The following is a 17,090-nucleotide window of genomic DNA, read 5'->3' as shown; positions in this document are numbered from 1 at the left end:
TGGACTTTGTGCACCCTGACGATGTCCCATCCAAGCAGCATCAGTATGTGGGCGTTTGGGTCAAGCTCTGGGACAAGGTGCATGACATTCTTTAAATGAGCGTGATGGAGAGCTGCGCTGGGCGTATCTCCTCCCTGTTATTGGGAATGTCATTACACTCGATCAGAGTGGGCAGGGGGACGCGGACTGTGCCATTTAGAGATTCTACAACATAACCCGTGGCTCTCCTACCCATTGTCTCTTTTAGGCCAGCACATGTTCTTAGTGAGTAGGGAGACCAAGGGCCACTGTCATTAAAAATCTCAAAAACTCTGGACGAACCAGAGATCTGTTACTCTGTTCATCATGAATGGCATACAGCCTGATAGCCTGGTCTGGGTGGCCTGTTTGATATACCTTCACAAGGCAGATTTTAGAACACGACCTATTACCGTATTTTCACGACCATAAGGCGCACATAAAAGTCTTAGATTTTCTTCAAATTGTGCGGCGCGCCCTATGGTGCAGTGCGTCCTGTGTGTTGTTGTTGTAAGGCGGACGTAGACCAGGTGGTTTTTTCCACGCATCACCATCGCTGTTGATCTGTGACTCTATGCGTGCCCATCTCACAGCCGATGTGAAAAAACAAGTGAAGCAAATGAACTCTGAGCTTGCTGTCATTCCGGGAGGCCTGACAAAGGAACTCCAACCGCTGGACATCGGTGTGAACCGGCCGTTCAAAGTAAGGCTGCGAGCGGCGTGGGAGCGATGGATGACCGATGGAGACCACAGTTTCACTAAGAGTGGAAGGCAGCGCCGGGCGAGTTACGCCACAGTTTGCGAATGGATTGTAGATGCTTGGGCTAACGTGTCTGCTGGCACTGTTGTTCGAGCTTTCGCAAAAGCCGGCATCATTTCCGAGGCGCCGCACGGCACGGAAAGTGACTCTGACAGTGAAGAAAGTGAACCTGGCATGTTTGATGGAGGTTTAGCGCAGCTGTTCAATTCAGAAACAGAGGATGAGGACTTCCATGGGTTTGATTGATGACGATTACCGGTAAAAAAAAAAATGTGAATACCAAACTCAGTTTTGCTCCCGCTCTATTTTTAAATACGCACACTTGTGTGCTTGTTTTATCTGTGTTTTACCATGCCCGCGCCTATTGATGATTAAAAAAATGTTAGTACTTTGTAATCAATACTTAAATAAAGCACAACCAAACTCAGTTTTGCTCCTGCTCTATTTTTAAATACGCACACTTGTATGCTTGTGTGTGTGTTGTTGTTGTAAGGCCGATGTAGTAGAGGACACCATGAGAACGTTAAAGGGGGAAGTGTGGGCGTGGATTGTATATAAAACCCTCGCCACATAATCAGGTGCGCCTTATGTGTGTGTTAAATACAGTAATGGCACACATAACTGAGACTGCGCCTTTTGGTACGGTGCGCCTTTTGGTCGTGAAAATACGGTAGTAAGGCCCCCACCACTGACTTGAGTGCACTTAGAAGTGATTTCACTGGGCAGGTTAGCACCTTGCTCTCCGCCATGCTGTACATCAGGGCCAGTATCTTTGCTCCAGAGGGCAGGGCCTGGATGAAGAGCTGTGTTGTGGTTCTCATTGCCACATTCTGAGCACTTTGGTTTTGCACTGTTTAGCAAAATGTGTTGAAGAGGCACAGCATCTAAATGTTGTTCTCTTTCAGAAATGTCCTGCGCTCATCAATGGGCATCTCACGAAAAGCTCTGCATTTTAGAAGTGCATGGGGTATTTTGTGTACTGGGCACTGTTTATCACAGTCGTCTGTCTCTTTTGAATTTCCACGTGGTTTTGGAAATACTTCTGTTTTGTGTGCCGACACTTCTCTCTGTCTGTTAAATTTCCAGGAGAGTTTCTCAGGTTTGAGGGTTGTGTCAAGACGAAAGGCAAAGTTAAAGCTTGGGTCATTTTCAATATTAGCTTCATGACTAACAAAGCCTACAAAAACACCAAATGGAGGAAAAGAGACCCGATTTTCATATTTGTAGTTTGCACCAACTGAAACCCACTTTTCTTGCAGGTAAAAGGGGAGTTTTTGGACAATTGAGTTTAAAACCCTTCATGAGTCTAGGAAAGTTAGGCCAGGGAGGTTCTCTTCCTGCTTGGCACTCTGGAGCTCCATGAGTCTGTCACTGAATTTCCTCAGCTTCACATAATCTCTGTTTGTCATCTTTGGAAAATTGTCAATTCTTTTCAACAGAGCATCCTCTATTGCCTCAGCTGAGCCATAGCATTGGTCGAGTCTGTCCCAGACCATTCTTAACCCTGCATCTGGACGGTTGACGTGCATGGCTCTGATTTGTTCAACATGCTCAGCGGATTCTTTACCAACCCATTTCAACAATAAATCCATCTCCTCACGTGCTGTCAAATCAGGGCCTCTCACTGTATTTTCAAAAGATCGTTTCCATGCTCTGTAGTTGCGGGGCTTGTCATTGAATTGAAGGACTCCTGTTGCTACAATTTCACGAACAGCGAAGCAGTTTCTAGTAGCTTTTTCTGAGCCTCAACATAATTCTCAGTTCGTAGTGAACTTTGAATAGAAGGGAGATGTGAAAGATATCCATTATTTTGTCCATCTATTTGTAACAGAACAGCAGCTTCCAAAACTTGTGCTTCTGTTGCAGCCGTAGCTGCTTCTTTTTCACATTGTAGGAGTTCAGTGGATGCTGTGATTTGAGCCTTTTCCAGTTTAAGACTTGCTTCTTTCTGGGCGAAGGTGAGATGAGTCTTTGCTGCTTCTGCTCTGTCTCTTGCCTGGGCTGCTGCTGATCCCGTAGAAGAGCATGAGGTCCAAGACAATTTTTTAGACATGCTTTCTGTGGAGACACCGCCATACTAACTGTGCATGCTGATGTGTCGTCGCGCTGTTGTGGCGCTGTGTCGTTAGCATGGTCAACGATACCTTGTCCGCTGGAATGCCGTCGTTTCACTGTTCTGTCCTTGAGGTGCTGAACATCTACGACAGGCAGCTAAACACTCCACTTTAATCAAAAACTCTGGCCGTAGTTCAACAGGTTTATTGAACAAAGCAAAGTGTGAAACGACGATACAATCACAACGTCACGTATGCCGAAGCTACTGATTACTTCATGCACTGTCAACTTCTACCAGTTACTTCCTGAATAAAGTTTTGATTCAAAATGAACAAAACATAGACAGCTGAACTAAAAACTACCAGTAGGTGGTGCTGTTGTGCAGTAAGCTCTCTCTTCTCTACAAAAATGCATTTAAATGACTGAAAACAGATATAAGCAATGACTTTTTGAATTGTAACAGAAATATTATCACCTGAAACAGAACAATCTTAAAGAATTAGTTTTAAAATAAATATTGTCAATCAAAATGTTCAAACATGTTCTAAAAGTTGGGAAAAAAAATGCATCTTTTTATCACTGTCTCCCGCAATTTCATTGCAACAAATACACTTAAAACATCGCAACTTGCATCACAGTTTTTTTTTTAGAAAAGCTGCAGCGAATTCATGCATTTTAGGCCACAACGATCTTGAAAAACACCCGCGAAATCCTGGAGGGACTGAATAGTTAATGGGATATAGTCCTCCAAACATTGCTTCGAATATAAATGTTTGGAGTAACGAAACTTTTCGTTACTCCAAACGAAATGTAAAGGATCAACTGGCAATTATTTTTTGAAAAATGTCTCAAAGTACTTGATATATCAAGCAAAAAATTTCACAATGTTAAGGACCGGTTTGGCGAACCCGAGCAGAGAACACACAGCAGAGGCTGGGGCTGAATGTGACAGGCTTTAATAGAGTCAGAGGGGGTCGGAGGGGAGTGAGGAGGGATGAGGGGATGGTGAGGGGAACCAGAAAGGGGAGGTGAGGAGTGGACTGGGGACGGAGCGGCGGGGCCGGGGATCAGTGGCCGGTTGGAGCACTGGGAGGACGGGGGTGTGGTGGCAGAGAGCAGGCGGAAGCCCGGCGGCGGGGAGCAGACAGGGGGCTTGGGTTCCAGGAGGGAGGGGACGAGGCACAGGGGATTCTGGGACATCAGGGCGGCTTGGCGGACTGATCGTTCGGGTGGGGGGCCGAGGAGGAGATCCGGATTAGGACACGAGGAATCAGGCGGAGTGAGAGGGAGTCCGGGCAGCTGGGTCGACTGTAAATGGAGAAGACAGGCAGGGTTAGAAACGGCGAGATATATTGAAGGAATCTGCAGTGGCGAGATGGCGAACTGACTGCGTGAGCAGAGTTTACGATCTGGCAGGGTGTGGAAGGTGAGACTGGTTCTTATTGCTGGGGAGTAATCACAGGAGATGACACACAGTTGCCCACACAGCTGAGCGGAGACAGCCATACTCTGCTTCAGCAACAGCAGAGAGAGCGAGGAGGAGAAGGGGAGGGAGAGAGAGAAGGAAAAGGGAGAGAGGGATGTCAGGTGGGAGCAGAGGAGGAGGAGGGGGCCCTGACACACAAATACCATTTTACATATCTATTGCTTATGATGAAAATGTTTCAAGCAATTAGAGATTGTTGAGCAGTTGGCTAGTAATGATTAGAGTGTCTGTTAATAGCCCTTTTGCTGATGATTGCAATGATAGACGATGCTGCTATCGCTGCAACGTTTTGGACTTACTCTCCATGCACATATATGAAAAGAGCACTGCATTGTGTGCCCAACTGTACATGCACAGATACATCATGTAGTCATTTGCTTATTACACACTGTGAACATGCCTCAAAAACAAAGTACTCATCAGGAATGTGACAAAAACTGCTGCTTTTCTGGAGGATTGACATACAAAAATGGGAAAGTGGAATACTCTCATGCTTGCCACATGCAGCCAACACATTTTGCCCTGGAGGCCTCTGTTGTTGTCAACACTGTCGATTCTGCCTGTCCAGTTTGTTGGATGAGTGCCAGATTTTTTTATATTTTGTAGTTTTGTCGACAGCATTGCTCGACACAGCAGTGACCCAGTTGGATAGAAGTTAAGATCAGAAAGAATACATTATCATACATTATAGGTGGGCATGTTGGATGATGTACACTCAGTTTCTTTAAATGAAATGAGTTTTGGAACCCTGTTTAGAGGAAACACAAATGGATCTTATGTTTATCTGTGAACTGCAGAAAGTAGAATTCTCTTTTCTCTTGCTGAAAATCTGACATCTGGTTTATTTTTTTTTTAATGTGTAATGGTCAGTGATTTGATTTGCCATCTCCTGCAGTTAAATACCACTGTTATACCATATATAAATTGGGAGTACTTTTATCATCTAGTGTTTGTTATTTTTTAAAATTCAGTTTGATCTGACTGTTCTGCATCTAAAAAAATGTGGTTTAGGAACAAAATTGGTGGATCTGATTTTTGTATTTGGTAAAGACATAAAATTTTAACACATTACTCTGTTGTTCCCTGTGACACCACGGTAAAATTTGCCTGTGCTGTAGTTAGAAATGCAGACCTTGGGTGACCCTGTTGCTTAATAGGTTGACTGTAACCCATAAACAGGGCCTATAGTCCCCAACACAGTGATCATGGGTTCAAGTCCGACCCACGGCCATTTACTGTCTTTCCCCCACTCTTCTCCCCATGTTTCCTGTCTCTCTCTCCGTTGTGCACTATAATAAACACCAAAAAAAAAACAACTTTAAAACAAACAACAACAAAAAAAGATATGCAGACCGTAGGAGAGGACATGGAGCGTCAGACATTAAAGAGAAACTTGCTGATACTTATGTTCCTCTGGCTGGACTTTTCTTGAGGAAACATCCAGGGCTGCCAGTGGCCAGATAGATGTAAGAAATTTGAAAATGAGTCAATGACTTGGAGGCCTATGGAAGAAGTGAGGCAGATGGAAAAGCAGTAACACCCCTGTACTGGCCTGTATGGAGTTTGTCCAGTTAGTTCAGTTTCTTGTTACTCATGAATTTGCTCATCTGAGCTCTGACTGTTCTGTGGTAGACTGAAGTGAATAGATAGAAAAGTAACTAAGGTGTTGTGTTGGTTTAGTTTTTCAGTGAATAAAACATGAACAGTATCAGATCAGATGGACTAGTAAGTCCATCTGATTTCATACTTGAATCAAGCTTTCAAGTATGAAAGCTTGATTTGGATTCTATAGTAGATTGCACTTTGGCCGTGTCTTGACCCCTTTGGTTATATTTCCAATATAACCAATTTCCTTTGAGTTCTTTCCCGTTTAGACTTTGACAGACCACACTTGCACACACAGAAGAACTGGCCAGTGGATTAATGTTGAGCTGATAATTCATATCAAACAGTTACCCCATTTTCCCATGGACAAGGATGCAGAGCTGTGATGGCAGAGGCAACAAAGTCTCATTCCCTACGGACAATGACAACATTTCCTGGCTGAAACTTCAGACGCTCTGTGATCTGCCCATCCTGTGACATTGTGCGAGAACACAGACACGTCTGTCTACCGGCCGCCTCATGGGACTCTGTGCAAAACACATCAAAAACAACCAGCTGTTTGCTCTGTAAACATGACAACACAGAATACATCAGATGGTCATATTATGCAACGGCAATGATCCGTGGAGCATTTGAGGCTTTCCAGATTGGGCTGCTGCTACACTATCTGGAAAACATTTATAACAAATATTTCTGTATAATCATTTATTAATACTCATATATTAATGCTTTAAAATGGTAATAACTCATTAATGAAAACCTGTTGACTTTTTGACCCCCCTAAACCTTTTTGAGTGACTTTGGTTGGGGCATTCTCCATTGCTGAATCGTATTGTAATAACAACAGAATAACATTACATCTGCAGTTATAAATGTTGCAGTGTTCCATTAATAATTTTTTGCATTGTTAGCATTAAATGAAACAATGACATGCAATGTGTATGGCAGGGATCAGTAAGTAGGTTTATCAGGTTAAGTTCATAGGCCAAAGTTTTTCATCATAAATTACATTTAGCATTTATAAGTGAAAAGAGGAAACACTGAGCTACATGTTTTCAATGATTTACCAAACTTTTTTAGAACTCTATTTGACAGTAGATGTCATAGATCCCATTAGAAACTGAGAGCTAATAAAATTGCTCATGCTAACAGTAAATTAGCCTGCTTGATTTATAGCTGGATTAAAGCTTTGCTGACACAAAGCCAGTCAAATAGAGTAACACTAACACTGCCTGTGTTATCTTGTAATCTTGTTAGACTTAATTTCAACACCATCTGCCGCTTAAATAGAAAGGGTCCCTTTATGTGAAAGTGGTATTTGTTCTCAAAAGGTCATATTTATAGGGAATTTTTAGAGCCTTGCATTCACAGGCTTCTCTGTTGCAGTTTTCTAAAGAAAAAAATGTCAAACTTTTGATGCAAGCAACAAAATTGAAAGCTTCAGGTTTTGCCAAGAGCCAAATATTTGCGTTGGTGGGATAGATTTGCTGCTCTTTTCTCTGCTGTTTATGTGACTATAAACGTACAGGATTGTTTAAAGTGACAAAATCAGAATTATCACCAACTACAGTTAATTTTTGCTAGTTGTTTTAATTGTGTGGTTCAGTCTCACTACGATAACCTTGATTCCAGGTACCAGTATTGATTTTCGGGTTTTTCACAAATTGAGTTGCCATTAAAAATGCTTGATTCCAGGAGCTGTACTCCCTTAAAATCTTATTTTCTCCTCAGCAGTTCCCCTAAATAGCATTAATGTTTCCTTGAAAGAGTTTCCTCATAAAATCTTTTCACAAAGCTGCTGAGAGCAACTTTTTGTATGAAATATAACTAAGTCCCAAACAGATTGTGAAGAAAGTTGAGATCAAACCAGTTTACACTAATCAGGTGGACTGAATCACAAATCCAAGTTTGCAGTTACTCTTTGTTGTGTCTCTTGGCTGTAAAAATTGGCAGCTTTGCTGGAACTGCTGTAATGTCGGCTAAGTGTTCAAGTTTTGATTGGCAATTCTGATTATGAATTGCTGAATTATGTAATAGAGCTGTACAGTGGGTAGTGGTTAGCACCTTTGCCTTGCACCAAGAAGATCCCCGGTTCAAATCCTGGGGTGGGCCTGGGATCTTTCTGCATGGAGTTTGCATGTTCTCCCCTGTGCATGCGTGGGTTTTCTCTGGGCACTCCGGCTTCCTCCAACAGTCCAAAAATATGCTGATGTTAATTGGTTACTCTAAAATGCCCGTAGGTGTGAATGCAAGAGTGATTTTTTTGTCTGTATATGTAGCCCTGCGACATACTGGCAACCTGTCCAGGGTGTCCCCTGCCTTCGCCCGAGTCAGTTGGGATAGGCTCCAGCACCCCCCGCAACCCTAGTGAGGATAAAGCGGTGTATAGAGAATGGATAGATGGATGGATGAATTATGTAACAGCTTTTGTTTAGTGTTAAATTTTTGCTTGAGATTATTTTAGACATGTTTTAACTATTCTATGAAGACAATGACAATGCAGGTTGTGTACTTCTGTAATATAGCCTTTGCATATTTTTGTGATTTACATGAATTGCTGCCACAACACTGCAGTTGCAGATACCAAGCTTTATTATGTTATGTTGAAAAATCATTAAACTCAGTGGTGTGGAAATATGCTCTCATGTGGAATGACCTGCACACAGAGAGGGGAGGTATAGAGACAGGTGATAAAAACTTGGTGGATGTGTTGATGAGCTAATGGCTGTAACAGCCCTGCCACTAAGTGCATCTTTTGAGGCTAGCAACAGACTGATTGCAGGTTGGACCCTTTAGTTTGTGACAACTTAGAGGACAACTTGACTGGCTGCACTGACAACAAGGTGCTCACCAACTGCACTCCATCTCTCCAAATTTGGCTGAGTCACAGATATTAGATAATGCAATATAGTGTATCTGACTGCAACCAAACTACCTCCTTTTATATAATCATACCAGTAATTCACATTGGATAGTGCCACTCTTGACTTCAGTAAGCTGTATTATTTACATGTCAAAACACTCCCAGGTCAGTGCTAAGAACACATGGAACGACTTCTTGACAACTAATTAGGTCATTGATTTTAGCTGGGTATGTTGATTATTCATTGCACCTCAAGTGTGCAAGTCCTACTGTTTGTCTTTCAAGTGCTTAGATGAGTTTGAGATTTTTCCTCCTTTACTTCAAAATAGCTTGTGACACTGTTTGCTTCCTGGCTTTTGGCTGTCTGTAATTTTTTTATATTACCAAAAGTATTCACTCACCTGCCTTGACTCGCATATGAACGTAAGTGACATCCTATTCCTAAACCATAGGGTTCAATATGATGTCAGTCAACCTTTTGCAGCTATAACAGCTTCAACTCTTCTGGGAAGGCTGTCCACAAGGTTTAGGAATGTGTTTATGGGAATTTTTGACCATTCTTTTAGAAGCACATTTGTGAGGTCACACACTGATGTTGGATGAGAGGGCCTGGCTCTCAGTCTCCACTCTAATTCATCCCAAAGGTGTTCTATCGGGTTGAGGTTAGGAGTCTGTGCAGGCCAGTAAAGTTGATCCACACCAAACTCTGTCATCCATGTCTTTATGGACCTTGCTTTGTGCACTGGTGCACAGTCATGTTGGAAGAGGAAAGGGCCAGCTCCAAACTGTTCCCACAAAGTTGGGTGCATGGAATTGTCCAAAATGTCTTGGTGTTCTGAAGCATTCAGAGTTCCTTTCATTGGAACTAAGGGGCCACGCCCAGGTCCTGAAAAACAACCCCACACCATAATCCCCCCTCCACCAAACTTTACACTTGGCATAATGCAGTCCGACAAGTATCGTTCTCCTGGCAACTGAAAAAATTAGACTCATCCATCAGATTGCCAGATGGAGAAGTGCAATGCGTCACTCCAGAGAACGCGTCTTCACTGCTCTAGAGTCCAGTGGCAGCGTGCTTTACACCGCTGCATCTGACACTTTGCATTGCACTTGGTGATGTATGGCTTGGATGCAGCTGCATGGCCATGAAGCTCTCTGCTGAAGCACTGCTCTGGAGCTAATCTGAAGGCCACATGAAGTTTGAAGGTCTGTAGCAATTGACTCTGCAGAAAGTTGGAGACCTCTTGGCACTATGCGCCTCAGCATCCCCTGACCCCGCTCCGTCAGTTTAAGTGGCCTACCACTTCGTGGCTGAGTTGCTGTCGTTCCGACACACTTCCACTTTCTTATAATACAGCTGACAGCTGACTGTGGAATATTTAGGAGTGAGGAAATGTCATGACTGGATTTGTTGCATAGGTGGCATCCTATCACAGTTCCACGCTGGAATTCACTGAGCTCCTGAGAGTGACCCATTCTTTCACAAATGTTTGTAAAAGCAGTCTGCATGCCTAGGTGCTTGATTTTATACACCTGTGTCCATGCTTAACGATATGTCTTGAAGTCATTGAAATAATTACAAAATAACTATCATACTACTTGATATAAAGTGTGAACAAAATAACATTCCTACTCAGTGATGCATACAGTAGAAGACTACTGTGTTGCCAAAGGCAATTATTTGTTTCCATGTACAGCATTTAAAGGCACTTAAGATTATTTTCATCTTGCTCATGGAAAAGAAAAAAAAAGGGTTATATACCATATACTTTCTGTCAATATTGTACAATATTTATGATTGGAACACCTGATTCTGATTATTTGGATGGGTGAGCGAATGCTTTTGGCAATAAACCAAAAATAGTGTACATCTTCACTGGCCACCACCATTCTAATATTTCTGATACCTCAAGCATGTATGGTGCTTTGAGAATCACTATATTCCAGGGGTCTGTTTCACAAAGCAGGTTTAGTGAAAACTCTGAGTCTCTTAAACTTGAAATGAGGGAAATTCAGAGTTTTCTGTTTCAAAAAGGGCGGTAACTCAAACTAAAGAAAGAGATGCAACTCTAGCATGTTTCACAGAGAGAGGTAACTTAAGCTCTGGTTCAGTTATCGTAGTAACAGGGTCTACACACGTGGACAAAATTGTTGGTACCCCTCAGTTAAAGAAGGAAAAACCCACAATTCTCACTGAAATCACTTGAAACTCACAAAAGTAACAATAAATAAAAATTTATTGAAAATTAAATAATCAAAAACAGCCATTACTTTTGAATTGTTGATTAACATAATTATTTTAAAAAACAAACTAATGAAACAGGCCTGGACAAAAATGATGGTACCTCTATAAAAGATTGAAAATTATTTGACCAGAGTGACATGATTAACTCAGGTGTGTCATTTAATTGACATCACAGGTGTTTCCAAACTCATAATCAGTCAGTCTGCCTATTTAAAGGGAGACAAGAAGTCACCCTGCTGTTTGGTGAAAAGGTGTGTACCACACTGAACATGGACAACAGAAAGCGAAGGAGAGAATTGTCCCAGGACATCCGAAAAAAAATGATAGACAAACATCTTAAAGGTAAAGGCTATAAGACCATCTCTAAACAGCTTGAAGTTCCTGTGACAACAGTGGCTCATATTATTCAGAAGTTCAAGACCCACGGGACAGTAGCCAACCTCCCTGGACGTGGCCGCAAGAGGAAAATTGATGACAAATTGAAGAGACGGATCGTTGGAATTGTATCCAAAGAGCCCAGAGCAACCTCCAAAGAAATTAAAGGTGAACTCCAAGGCCAAGGTACATCAGTGTCAGATCGCACCATTCGTCGTTGTTTGAGCCAAAGTGGACTTCATGGGAGACGACCAAGGAGGACACCACTGCTGAAAAAAACTCATAAAAAAGCCAGACTGGAATTTGCAAAAATGCATGTTGACAAGCCACAAAGCTTCTGGGAGAATGTCCTTTGGACAGATGAGACCAAACTGGAGCTTTTTGGTAAGGCACATCAACTCTATGTTCATAGACTCAAAAACCAAGCATACGAAGAAAAGAACACTGTCCCTACGGTGAAACATGGAGGAGGCTCAGTAATGTTTTGGGGCTGCTTTGCTGCATCTGGCACAGGGTGTCTTGAAAGTGTGCAAGGTACGATGAAATCTGAAGACTATCAAGGCATTCTGGAGAGAAATGTGCTGCCTAGTGTCAGCACGGTCTCGTGCTGACACTAGTGAAAGCTTGGTCTCAGTCGCAGGTCATGGGTCTTCCAACAGGACAACGATCCAAAACACACAGCCAAAAACACCCAAGAATGGCTGAGAGAAAAGCGTTGGACTATTCTAAAGTGGCCTTCTATGAACCCAGATCTGAATCCCATTGAACATATGTGGAAGGAGCTGAAACATGCCATTTGGAGAAGACACCCATCAAACCTGAGACAACTGGAGCTGTTTGCTCATGAGGAGTGGGCCAAAATACCTGTTGACAGCTGCAGAACGCTCATTGACAAATACAGAAATCGTTTAATTGCAGTGATTGCCTCAAAAGGTTGTGCAACAAAATATTAAGTTATGGGTACCATCATTTTTGTCCAGCCCTATTTCATTAGTTTGTTTTTTTAAATAATTATGTTAATCAACAATTCAAAAGTGATGGCTGATTTTGATTATTTAATTTTCAATACATTTTTATTTATTGTTACTTTTGTGAGTTTCAAGTGATTTCAGTGAGAATTGTGGGTTTTTCCTTCTTTAACTGAGGGGTACCAACAATTTTGTCCACGTGTGTATGAACCTAATCTGGTCGGGACCAGATTTTTCTCAGTAAATCTGGAGTTTCTCTCTGTCTCCGCCCTCTTTCAGCCACACATGCTATTTGATTTCCTCATTCATTGATTCAGTCAGCAGACAAGTTTTGGCGTAGCCTGGTTTTGCCATCTGTCAAAATAGCATGTCCTTTCATTAATGATCCAGTGGATGAAGAGGCAGCATTACTCCTCGGAGAATTAAATATTCGTCGGGAGATTGTTATCAGACTGCCCATAGATGTTCGTGCATTTTCAGACAATTATCTTTTTCGGCGGTACCGTTTCACGTCACAATCCAGAATCTACATACACAACCTAATCCGTCCTTACAGTTGCAACATTACCAACTGCAGTCATGCTCTCACATTCCATCAGATATTGTGTGTTGCACTGCGGTTCTTTGCAAATGGAAGTTTTTTGTATAATGTCGGAGATGCAAAGCACTTAAGTAAGGCAACTATATGCAGGGCGGTTAGAAAAGTGTGCCTGCACCTGAAAAGCTTTTAAGCCATCTTTGTCGTTTTCCCTGGACACAAACCTATCAGAGCCATCAAGGAGGAGTTCCACGGGATTGTAGGTGAAAGATGTAGAGATCTGTTAAATTAATTTGAAATCATATTCTGTTAATGACATTGTGCTGCAACCTCAGACTGGGATTAGTAATTTTAATTTCTTTTAGGATTTCCCAGGGAGTGTTTTTAAATTTCATTTTTCATCTTGCACCTAAATGAAATAACTTAATAGGCTACCATTCAAACAGTTTTCCCCTGTAATATTATTGTGATTGCAAAGGACTACATATAAACTTATTGACCTGGGCAGCAATGCTCTCCCACGCTGTCTCGCTCTGTTTTGAAGCAACAGTGGTGTTGTACTTCTTTCTAAAAACATATTCAAACATATAAGCGCATTAAAATTTCCAGTTCAAGTGGGGTGAAAATTGCAGCCCTCCGCTTCCCCGTTGCCATGGTGACTCATTGAATTGTGGCTCCACTGATGCTGGCTTTTTATAGTTGTGGTACACACGCTTAACTCTGGGTGAAACTACTCTGAGTTGATTTAACCAAGTCAAATCAGCTGTTCTGGAACCGGAAACTCAGAGTTTCCTATTTCAGAGTAGATCAACTCAGAGTTCAGGGTTGCACTCAGAGTTTGTTTAACCCTTTAAAGTCCAGGCAATTTCCGCCCGAAATTTCTACTGAGATTTACAGAAAGTAAATTGAATGCTGTTCTTGAACTGTTTGGAGTACATGCATGGTTGGGGTCTCATTTGAAAGCTGACAACCTGAATTTTCACCCAGTGCAGTCAGAATTACTCTAGGTGCTACTGGCACAGAGTATTTCATGTTGGCACACACTGAATTAGGATGAATTTTTTTCTCGCCTACATTTTTTCCCTAATAAAACACCTGAAAATCAGTGTGGCAGCACTGTAAGAGCTTGAAAACACAATATTGCAAAAGCCTGGGGTCTTACATAGTTCAGGTCAAAATTTCAGAGCAATACTACAAGAAATGAGTGTTTCACACATGTATTTGTACTGATATGCTTCGCCCCTGTCAATGTTGGATACAATCTTTATACACTGTACACACTCTCTACAGAATGGTATAAATTCATTTTCACTTCATTTTCACATTATTTTCACTCCAAAAACTCATAAAGAACTCAAAAAATCACTTCAGATAGGCTTCAGTGTCGATCACACACAGAGATTGAGAGGAATACAGAGAAACAGCAGGTGGAGCCCGGAGCTCACGAATGAAATATCATATAAAGCCGCTGGCAGAGGCGGGATTTATATTCAAGCCATTCAGCAAGCTCATTGGCTACCAGGCCTGTCAATCTAACGTTTCCTCCGGCGTGATTTGCTGAGAAATAAGTCAATCAAGTGATGTAATCGATATCTGTCAGACTCGGCCATGGTTGGCTATATCGCCGTAGTAGGTGGAAACGAGTCACCGGATTGGTTGAAGTTCGGTTTGAAGCGGTGGAGAAGCCTCCAGTATCCATTTTGAATCGCGAACAAAGGGAATACGACCGTGTATGATAAAGTTATAATAGAAAGATGCAGTGAATATGAAACGCACAGCGCCACCACGCGCCGCGTGCACGGAGCCGATCGTTTTCTGGATTTTTTTACTTATTTCGAGACATGTTTTGGCCAAAGTATTATACTGGATTGTTTCCTCTGGATGGCTAAGCTTGGGTTCTGGCCGGTTTTTGTGGATTATCTTATTTTATGACCAGAAACGAGCGTCCAAACTGCGTCGACAGGTGAGCTGTGCACGTTTACATGACTTGTTGTTTGTTGGATAAATGTGTTTATATTACCCGCTGTGGTAATCACATCTGAAAGTGGTTTATACCGGCGGATTCATGAGAATCTCAGCTTTCTATGTGTGTATAGTGTTTGTATAATCGTGTTTGCAGTGTCCTTCTATTTTTAAAAAAAGCGTATACCGATATAAAAACGGCCCGCCCGCGGGCCGGTGTTCAGATTAACTGGTGATCCGATCAACTGGTGATATTCAGTGAGCAAGACAGCTATTACAACGGCAATACATAGCATAGGTGACTGTGTTGATGCCTGTTCAAAACACACAAATGTCAATAAACTGTTCCGAAATGTTCTTGTTGCAGCTTTAACATTGTTGTTATTGCTCTGTTTGGACTCACGGGTGTTCAGTCTACCAGTAAAATACTCGGTTTAATGAGGACTTCCACCTAACGGAGTGGAAATATCGCTTCGCTGCGGTAGAGCGTGACAATCTCCACCAGATTAACTGGTGACAGTCTGTGGCCTCAGTCCGACGGTCAGACAGAAACAGCAAGAGAAGTTCTAATACCGTTTTCAAAGCTTACTACGATAAACCAGTCGGACCTGAGTTGTTCTACTTTTAAACAGATTTTAAGTTAAACAATGACATCATATAAACCATCTGACCGCATTCTAACCAGAGGTTTCACATTCCAACCTTCAGAACGTCGATATGCTTCATCTATTTCCCCCCGTTATTCAGGATTTATTTATTTTACTGGGGCATTGCAAGTTATAATCAACATTGTATTCTATAGAATCAATGCATTGTGACTTTATGGAACACAAAATTAAAGGTATTTTTACTTCTAAAGACCTAGAACAATAATATAGACGAGGATGTTTATTCTACAAAACCTTAACGAGCCCACCCTTGAACTATATAGCTAGCTGCTGTTTCAAACAAGATCTCACAACTCAAGACGTGAAACAATAAAATAAGAATGAATAAAAACAGACCAAATAAGATCATCTTGCTGAATTGTTCTACCATAAGTTCCATCTGCAGATTCCCTCTCAGACTAAAAACTGCCTCTTCACTGAACACCTTTACACTTATATATACTTATGACTACCAATAGCCGTGAATACCCCCATTTTATTAGCTTTATTTGACAGGTAAATAGAGAGACGGACGGAAAAGTAGGGAGAAAACCTACAGCAGGAAGCCGTGAGCTGGAGTTGAACCCGAGCCACTGCATCGGGTTTATAGATCTCCTGTTGAGTCAGCTGAGCTAACGTCCCAGTGTATGTGATATACTGAAAGGAATCGGTGTCTTTTCTCAATGACATGTCAGTTTAGAGTAGTATGACACAACAAAGTTCTGCTGCTGGTTGGAACATGAATGTCCTGTGAATTTTGCTAAACTGCTGCATTTCAAATCCAATACGTTAAATACTGCTGGGCTGTTTAAGTAAAATTTTGACGTTTGTGTTATTTAAATAAGACAGTGCTACGGTGTAGCTACAATGTGATCTAAACCTGCCAATACTGTATCAATATATTAATGTTATACTGCAACACTTCGGCATTCTGATATCACACAGCTTGGTGAACTTCTTGTTAAATAACGTGTACATCGTGTCTTGGTCTCCTGTCTGCTGCTTTAACAGGTTTTGACAGTGATCACAGCTCCACCAGTTCCAACCGCGGTTACGTAGTTTTCTTTCTTGTTGCCTGACAGCGCATGACTCTTACGATGAGAATGCGACTTATTTCCAGATATTTTTGTCAGGACCAAAATGAATAAAACAGCAGAAATCTCATTTTTAGGAGCGAAGTTGTTCCATTGTTTATTTCCTGGTTAGTCGGTAAGGGGTCCTGAAAAGCCACGCCTACGAAACATCTGTCTCAGAAACGCTGAAATCACCAGTTGATCGGATCACCAGTTAATCTTGAACACCGGCGTACTTTTAACCTACTTTGTAAAATGGACCCCAGGTCTATGTGATTATTGTTATGTTTTGATGTATTTTTGTGTTTCCCCTTGTTCCAAAAATGAAATAATGCAGCTTTAATGAATGGATTTTGTCCTGGATGTTCCAGAAAGGTAATATGTGTAGCTCTAATTAAACTAGTTGAAGATTAAATCCATTTCTTCTTAATCTGGCAGTTTCAAATTCTTCTTTTTAGGTCTTTCTAATGGTTAACCCTAAACATGAATAACACG

At 41.7% G+C, this 17,090-nt stretch overlaps 1 long non-coding RNA gene across 1 annotated transcript; it reads right to left on the bottom strand.

Moving 5' to 3' along the window:
• Positions 1–3,021: 3,021 nt before the first annotated feature.
• Positions 3,022–10,966, bottom strand: LOC127537154 (uncharacterized). The gene is made up of 2 exons (XR_007946651.1): positions 4,222–10,966; positions 3,022–4,141 (listed from the first exon to the last, which is right to left on the bottom strand). It is a non-coding gene; the product is annotated as an uncharacterized LOC127537154 (long non-coding RNA).
• Positions 10,967–17,090: the final 6,124 nt, after the last annotated feature.

Source organism: Acanthochromis polyacanthus, chromosome 14 (assembly GCF_021347895.1).
Source record: "Acanthochromis polyacanthus isolate Apoly-LR-REF ecotype Palm Island chromosome 14, KAUST_Apoly_ChrSc, whole genome shotgun sequence".
NCBI lineage: Eukaryota > Metazoa > Chordata > Actinopteri > Pomacentridae > Acanthochromis > Acanthochromis polyacanthus.
Note: the sequence above shows the minus strand (reverse complement) of the source record. Positions and strands in the feature narration are given on the sequence as shown.